The sequence below is a fragment of the Corvus kubaryi genome, unplaced genomic scaffold (genome assembly GCF_017639235.1).
Source record: "Corvus kubaryi isolate FWS band 111438036 unplaced genomic scaffold, C.kubaryi_AGA036_p1.0 37367, whole genome shotgun sequence".
Lineage (NCBI taxonomy): Eukaryota > Metazoa > Chordata > Aves > Passeriformes > Corvidae > Corvus > Corvus kubaryi.
In genome coordinates, this window is record NW_024581119.1 from 1,564,278 (window position 1) to 1,573,417 (window position 9,140).

A 9,140-nucleotide genomic window follows, 5' to 3' on the forward strand; every position below is an offset into this window, starting at 1 on the left:
GAATTCAGCACCATTTCCTTCTGCTGGAGCTGCTGTCCCTAAAGTTTCTGCCCCTAAAAGATCTAAACTCTCTCAAATCACAGTTTTTTACCATTTTTAGCGTAATTTTTACCTGAGGCACAGAAAGATTGGAACACAACTCCTCAATACCTGAGGTTTTTAGGGCCATGCTGGCCAGAGGACAGAAATACCCACAAGAAAAAGTTTAATTCTCGTGAAAAAGGTTCATAACTGTCTTGTCAAAGCACAGACTGAGCTGTTTAAATTAGGGAATCACTGATTCCAGCAGGGCTTTGCTAACTGAGCCAATGCACATGGAATGAGTGCTGAGTTCCTGCAGGAAGCAGCATCTTGTTCCCAAAAAATTACATTTATCGAGGAGCTGAGGTGAAAGATGATGCAATTTTCTAGGATATGCAACTGGCTGAGGGAAAGTTTGGGTAGGGAAATGAGAAAATGCAAAAATACAGCTGCTGCTTGGAATTTGCTCCTCTTTATCCAGGGTTAAGAGGCTAATGGAAAACACAGCTCACACAAGGGGATCTTGGCTAAAAAAAAAGGGAAAGAATTAAATATTTACCCAGTGAGAGAAATGCCAATTGCCAGGTTAAATGTGCAGGTTCTTTGTTATCATTCCTATAATTCCAGGACAAAAAGTCAGAGCTGAAGGAGGAGCAAATACCTGGAACAAGTTTTCCACCTGTGCAAAGCAAGAAGGGACTTGCCCAGCTGGAGAGCAGTGACCCCCAGCAGCACTGGGATTGTTTCCCAGTCCCTCTCCATCCCTTTCCACCTCAGTTTTGGCCTGGTCCAGAAAGTACAGCTCAAGATTTATGTGGGATTTATGCCTAAGAACCACCAAAACCTCAAGATTTTTCCAGTATTCAACATACTTGAGCTCCACTGAGTGCTGGATGCTCTAAATTTCGTGCTGAATGAAATTTTCTGCAGGAAACTGTGTGCCCAGTTATTCTGCATTTCATTGGCTTAAATATTCAAAAGCCCCCAATCTGATCCTCAAAGACTGCCCTGAGATTAGCAGGATTAAATAAACCTCAGTGTTTTCATATTTGTAGTCTATTAAATCTCAAGCACACTCAGGCTTGTGTTTGCAAGTCCTTCCCTGCAGCTGAAGTCCCTGGATTGGCCTTTTTAAAATTAATTAGAGAAATACTCTTACCCACTTGATTGCAGGTGCTGCTTCTTGAAGATAAACGTTAAATGCCAAAAATTTGAAGAGAAACCAGAACAGTTGGAAGTGGGGGGGGGGGGAGGAGGAAAAAGATAAAAAATCTTGGCACCTCAGACCTGGCAATGAAGAAACAGAGATATTTCAGTTTTTCACCCCCTTCTCTCAGAGAGTTGTTAATTTGCTCCTGAGGGATTGAGCAAATCCTACTTTTCCTGCAGGACAAGTGGTAGATTTCAGGGTGAGTCAGGAGCATGAGGCTGCTCCTGCCTGGAGCCACATCCAAAGGGTCAGAAAAAAGGAATGGTCCCCATAAAACAGGGCCCAGGCAGAAAAATGCAGTGGTCCCCATAAAACACGTTGTGTCCTGCCTTGCTGAGCCCTGTCAGGCTGAGTTAATTACCTGCAGGATTCTCTTCTGGTAACAGGATGAATGTTTGTGCAAAAGCTCCAAAATGGGATTATTTTGCGTGGCCCTGGGCGCTGTGTCAGTGTTATTGGAGGTTTAATTCACTGTTCTCCCTCAGAAAATACAGGGAACAGCCAAAGTCTCCCCTTATTTGGGAGCTGGTGCTGGAGAGGAATTGCAGGTAGGAGGATGGTAGAGATTTGAAACTAGGTTTAATTAATGAATTAACTTCTTCAGCAGATTTCTAGGGTCCAGCCATGCTTGGCTCTGTCTTTTCCCAAATCTTGTTTTCCTGGAAAGCTTTCTTTGAAGTTTTCTCCCAAAGTAGTCAAGGCAGGACATAAATCAGGAATCTCTGCTGGTTACAGAGGATGGGGCCAGGACTTTGAAGCTTTTGGAGCTAATTCTGATTTGCTCATTGCCTACCGAGGAGGAGCTTTGTGCCAGGGTTTGAGAGGTGGCTGTGGTGGCATCTGGCTCAAATCTCTGCGTGACTGCAGTCAAATCACTTAAACCACAGCCAGTCATCCCTGAAGCATTCTGTTCACACTCGGGACCAGGGCAGGCTTTCATCCTGTCTCACATTTAACGATGCCCAGCCTTAATGGAAATGCAAAACAGGATTTGGTGCCTTCATCTTTCAGCCTCTTGGTCCCTGTAAGCGCGCAGGGGAAAGCGGCAGCGCTGACTCGTCAAGCTCCTCAAGGGCTGCAAGATGGAATTTGTTGTCAGCAGGGTTAAAATGCACGAAAAAGAATTGACTGTGATTGAGGTCTCTGTGGAAAGGAATGGTCTGTGTCACAGGAGCAAAGGGATTTTGAAAATTTAGGTGTTTTATTGTATGTGGCTACGTGAGAAAAGAATTTCAGCAGCACCATTTTCTAATGTCTTGTAAGGGACTGGTTTTCACAACGAGCAGGATTTTTGCCCCAGATTTTCTGGGAATTGTTAAACTCTGTGATAAACATTCAGAAAGATGCACATATTTAGTGATATTCCAAAACCCATTTCCACCAAGAGTGGGAACAGCAGCGACCCTTCATCCCTGAACCCCGACCTGGATGCTCTGTGAATTTGGGTTTGGTTGGCTTTATTTTGTTTCTTTGAGTTGGGTTTGCCTTTTTTTCCTTTTTTTTTCATACCGAAAATCAAAAAGCTCATTCATTTTCTGAGTATTCAGTGGTTTAATGGCAGGATGGGATTTATTGCTGTGCTTTGGCTCTTCCTGCCTCACTGCAAGGGCTGAAACGTTCCATTTGCTGCGGCTGCTGAGAAAATCCATCGAGTGTTGACAAAGCTTGGAAGGGAAACTGAAAACAACATTTTTCCTTATATGAAAATATTCAGCACCTCAGCTCATTTGTGTATTCGCTCCTGATGTTTCATTTATAAGTTACAAAGCCAGAGGAAACATCAGAATAAATGAGTCACAATATTTTTACGATATCGAGAGGTTTAGCTGGGAAAGTCCACGTTTACCTCGCTTGCAGCAACTGATGGTTGAAACAGCACAATCTGATTTGTTTTGGTTTTGGTTTTTTTTCTCCGATGTTATCAGAACAGAAAACTCCATGCAAATTTTGGAGAGCCTTCAGCAGAACGCAGGTATCTGTGCCCTGACCTCGTGCCTTCCAAAGGTTGCAGATAAATTAATTACTGCTGAAAACACACTGAGTTTCTTTTGCTGCCTGTCAGGATTTGGGGAATTTCCCCTTTTCCATGGCAGGATGTGAGGAAAGGCTGCTCTGCTCCATCCTCTCTGCAGGTGAGCACGAGGTGCTGGCTTGCCCAGGAGTGGAGAGGATGCCAGGCATGGCAAATTGGTGCTCAACAGCCAAGTGTTTCCTATGCTTGGCAAATTCTTCCCGAAAACCTGAATTCTTCCTGAATTTATTCACCTGGCCACAGCCTGCCTGCATTTGTGAGGCACTCAAACTCACTGCCTGCAGCTGGGAGGGAAGAAATTATTTTAATGTTGTTGAATGTGTGATCCAAACCACGGGGGGCTCTGTCCCCACAGGAAAATTCTGCCCTTCTGTAAAGAGAAAAACAACTTAAAATCCTTTCTATGGCCTTGTCTAACAGGAAAAGAAAAAGACCCAAAAAACAACCACAAATATGTCTTAATATTTGGGTTTGGGTCTCCCAAAATGTGACAATTGCAGCTACAACCAGTGCTGGTGTGAAAGTGGACAGGTCACAGCATCATCCAAAGAGAATCTGGATTCCAGTGGATGTCTGGGATTTTACTTGGATGTTGATACTTTTCAGTGACATAAAGGCATGGAATTACAAGGAAAAACCCCTGATTTTTAATGCCTACAGAAGTTATTTCCACTTTTGACCAGGTGCTTTGTCATTTTTCATTTTCTGGTATCCCTGTAAATCTGACATGTTATAGATTATGGAAAGACTGATTTAGGGACATCCTGCAATTTGTGGTTTTTTGCTAAAAATGATGTTTTCTAGTGGGGAAAAAAATGAAATCATTTAGACCAGCATTCTTGCAATCTTTTTTATTGGTTTTTTACTTATTCAGCATTTTGTGTGAGGGGAAACCCCCAAATTCTCCCTGCAGATGTTGAGTATTCCAACAAAAAATCCACCTGACAGTGAAAATGAGCATTTAAACTGAGATAGCCACAACTGTGGTTTCTATACCTCGCACAAGGGGTGTAATAATTGAATTTAATCAGATTTTTTTGAGATTTAGGTCATGCAGGGTTACAGGACTGGCACTGCAGGAGAGAGCAGGAGCTGAATGAATTCTGGCAGGCCCAGCTCATGTTGCAGGTGAGGATTCCTGAGGCCAGACTTCCCGGCAGGGTAAACTTCCCTCATTAGTCTTTCCCTGGCTCAAAGCACCTTCAGAGGTGAAATTGTGTGGAAAATAAACAACTGCAGAGTGAGCAGAGCTGTTGACAGGTGAACAAAGGGGAGAATTAAATGGAAAATTAAATGCCTTCATTGGTTCTTGCACCAGAATCGTCAAGTTCAGTTCTGGCTGGTTTCTGTACCTCGATTAAACACAATTAAAAGTCACCCAGTGAGAGCTCCAGACACTGAGAGTGGGGAGTTTTCACAGCTGAGCGCTCCAAAAGGAAAGCCCTTTTTCTTTTTTTCCCCTTTTATTTTTATCATTTTTGTGCATCTGGAGTGCAAGAAAATGCCCTTATCTCTCTCTGCACTGCAGGAGAGGAGGGAGATTATCCAAAAATATGTAGAAAAGATGGTTAAGGAGCAATCAGTGTTTAAAATGGGAATGTCTGGCTTGAACATTCTTCTCAGAGACATTCTTTGCTGCTGATGTTACTGCCGTGATGGTGAAACTTTTAAGCATCTGCTGGTTTTTTTTTTTTTTAACATCCCTTTTTTTCCCCCTCTTTTTTTAAATTGGGGTTAAACAAAAAGTTTGCAGGCAGAACTGGCTAGCAGAAGATTCATGTCCGCAAACAGACTTTCTGTTTTATTTCTGTGCCTTCTAGAATGTGTCCTAAATCTTCCTGGGGGTCCAGCAGCTCTGCTGAGTGCCCTGAAAGAAAATCAGAGCAGAACTCTCTGTTTGCTCCAGGATGCTGCTCTTACATCACATTGGGCGGCCCCGGGGGGGGCGGTGCTGCACTTTCCTTTCTTAAAATTATGATTTGCTGGGTGGAATGAGGGGAAACGAGGTTGTCTCTGATTTATTTTGTTGAGCATTTCCCCTGGTTTCACGGCTTGATCCGCAGCAGCCGGGAGGGGACCAGCAGGTGGCAGCTTCAGCCAACGAATGCGCACCTGGCCGAATAATTCATGTATAAATACCGGCTGCAGGAGCGGGAAGCTTTGGGGTTTAACTAAATTATGGCTTTTGCTTGTGCTTTGTTGTTCGTTTGGGCGGCTTCACGCTGGAGTCTGGGGACAGTGACAGCTGTCGGTGGGAAGGAGGTGGCTCTTGCTGGTGAATCCGTGCTGGTTTGTGGGTTCGGCGGGCAGGGATTGTTTGTCTCCCACAGTCGAGTCGGATCATTGAAATGCTGATAAACACCTCTGCATCCAAGGCTGGCCTGGCTCTGAGAGCCTTGCTGAGCGTGGCTGCTGAGATCTCCCCGCTGGCTCGCAGGAGCTGCAGATCCCATTTCACCGACTCCCGAAAGGGAGCTGCAGCTTTCTCCTCGGAGTGGGAGCTGTTCGGAGCACAAAAATGCCACTTTGCTTCATGCCATGAAGCTCCTCTCCCTCTAACTTAGCCAGGACTGAAAAACAGGTGACTGAACTCGCTGATGTGGATTCCTTTTGATGCCAAGAATTTGCTGTTTCGATCAAGTGCTGCCACAGTAGCAGCAAAAATGGAAGGGTACACACATGGAGTGAGTAAAGTATAAAACTTTTCCTATTTCCCCTCTCCCCCAACTTCCTAATGGAGCCTTTTCGCCCAGACCAAGCAGGGAATTAATGTGACCGCAGAGATGAGCTGAGCTCCGGGGGTGCTCCTGCAGGCAGAGCTGTCCAACCCCTCACGCTCCTCGTCTCCTGGGAAAAGTAAACGTCCCGAGCTTTCCGAAGCAGCTGCACCCTCAGGGGGCTTTCCCAGAGCTTTGGAGGAGACCACAGAAAAGTAAATGAAGCGATGGGAGCTGTTGTGTACACTCAGAGCTCACCATTGTTCTCTGCAGCTCTCTGCCCACTGCTCTGCAGGGATTCGGGGCAAGGCAGGCAGCAGATGCTGCCAGAGCTGCTGAGCCCCGTTCCTCCCCGAAGCTCTGGGGGCAAACGTGCCCAGAGAGTGCTGTCAACACGTTTGTTTTCCAGAAAAGTACCAGACAAAGGGGACTTGACTTTCCTTGTGACTCAGCTTGGATTTGAACTTTTGCCTTGGTAGCAGAGCCAGGGCTCATGTGCTGGGTGAATCGGGTGGAAGCAGCCTGATTATCTGACCTGATAGTGGAATATCAGGCACCTTTGGCTCGAAGAAATGCTGGGGGTTAGGTTTTGGCAGGCCTGGGCCAATATCTGCATGTGAAAGGAGGTGTTGGAGCCCCTGGGTTGCTCTGCTGAGTTGGGCACAGGGCTGGGCTGAATTTGGCTTTTCTAGGACGGTTTGAGATGATTCTTCCACTGCGTGAACTGAGCACACAGAGTGGGAGCTCTGAAATGTTTTTCTAGGGCTTGCCTTAGTGTGCATCCAGTCAAAAGTGCTGTTCTCAGAACCTAAACTCGTGTCAACAGTAACAGGAATTTGGAATGAAAGCCTCTTCTGCGAATGGTGAATGTAGGGCGTGAGAAGCATCCCCGAACCCGTGTTACACCCCCTCCTTGCTCTTCAGCTCTGCTGCTGTGAGGAGAAAGGCCACTAAAAACTCCTTGAAAACCTGCTGTGCTTTGGCAGACTCGGCAGAGAGGGAGCAAAGTTTTTTTCGGACAACATTCCCTGGGTTCTGTGCAGGACAGGCAAAGTCTGAGACTCCAGAGGGAACATGGAACTTCCTGCTGCGTTTATTTCCCAACGGGTGTCACCCCAGGCTTCCCTGAGGTGTCACCCTGGCAGCTCCCAGAGCCAGCCGTGCCATTTCCGTGCGTGGCACTCAGTGATACCCTTAATCCTGTTTTCTCTCCGTGAATCATTTGCGACCTGCGTTGGATTTCTGTCAGCGCCGCGTTTGTTTTGGGGGTGGCTCTGGGTGTAATTTCCCAACAGATCGTTTTGGATGGGTGGTTTGCACTGTGTTTGTTGGTGAGCACAGGCTCTGGAAGCCAGAAAAGCACCAGGGTGATGCTCCCGTAGGTGGGGAAGTTACAGAGATGCTGCCCCTTCTCCTCTCAGTCCAGGTGCTTTAGGAGCCTCTCAGGGAATCACAGAATTCATTGAGACAAGGCCCTGAGGCCGTGCTCGGCATGGTCTGTGTGAGCAGCAGGAAGGTGGAGGCAAGGGCAGGGGAGAGCTGAGAGGAGGGGGGAGATCACTACAAACAGTATCCATCGATATTTATGTATTCTTAAATATTTAGCAAGTGCTGCAGTGGTTCTGTGTCGGTCTGGGTTTTTTTGGAGGGGGTGAACCAGTTGCATCTTGGAGCTCAGGGACAGACCAGGTGATCTCCTTAGGATAAAAATCCTGGAAAGGGCTCTTCTAGTACTTGGTGTGTGTTAAAAAACCCACAAGGGCTTGCTGATGGGAAATTCTCACCTCTCTAAGTGCAGGCAAATATCGTTGAGTTGGATTTTTTTTATTTCCTCTTTACTCTAGAACTTTTTACTCCAGAACTCAGAACTTTTTTGAGGATGTTGAGAAATCTCTTTGCTCAAGCAGAGTTTCGAAGGGTTTCCCACTTTCCTTTGTGCCTGATACAAGGGATAATTTATTGTGGGAAAAGATCCATGTAATGGATTTGGAATGTGCCAGGATCAGGTCCTGGCTGTCTGAGAGGGCTCTGCTGGTTTGTGCTGCCCAAGGGCTTCGTCTCCAATGCTGAGCACACACGAGGGCTGCATCATTTGTTCCTTATCAAAGCTGAGGAATGAATCAGAACTCGTTGCAGAGGGTGCAGTGGGAGGTGTGAGGCTCACATCAATATTAAAAAACGAAAGAAGAAGAAGAAAAAAACCCAACAAAGCTGAGTTTATTGCACCCCGCTCGTTTCAGCGTTAATTATGGTACTGAATAAAAGGGTGATGCACTCCTTGGGAAGCACAGGATTAAGCAGGGCCTTGTACACAAGGCTGGCCCCAAAAATTTGGCCTCTGCTCCTGTCCCAGTTACAGATTTCTGATGTGACTTTGAGCGAAGCAATTTTGCTGTCTAATCATCTCATCAGTTCCAGAATGAGGAGCCTCGTTCAGTGCTGCCCTGTGTCCTACCAAAAGAGCTGAGGGTGGGTGGGATTTGGGTGGCCCAGAGCTCAGGTTGTGCTCAGGGAATTCACCAGGGGGCAGCGTGAGGTTCCTAAATCAGGAGATGGGATTTACATCAACTGCCTGGAACAGATCCAGGCTCTCTGAGCTGTGGTTCTGGAGGGTTTCCTGCTGTATTTCCACATTCAATGTCAAGCTACAAAGTAAAGACACAGGTTGTAGAATCTGTGATCTCAAATAGCAAACCTTTCCCAGTCCTATGTCTGATTTCTCTGCCTTAAATGAGACTCAGCTTTTCATTTCCTCCATCCTCTCCTTAGAAAAGGAGTATGAGAACCTTTTCTAAGCGTGGTTGTCCCCTACATTCATCCAAAGATCCACTTATTAATTGAGGTTTTGTGTTCTCAAAGGTAAATGTTTGTGCTTGCAGACCACAAAGCTTTCTGAAATATCAAACTACTCCTCACATATTCCTACCTCTCGTGCTGCATGGCAGCATTGAAGTGCTAATATTGACTTGTTTAAAAACCAACAAAAATAAACCCCCCACACCCCACAACAACAACAAACACTCAGCACTTCTGTCAACAGCATTAATCCACTTTGGGGAGAAAATTACTGATTCCCTGGAGCTGGGCTGGTAAGAAAACATCAAAGAGACGAGGGAGTGAATTAAAGCTCAGCTTCAGATTGATATAAAATCATTGGGAT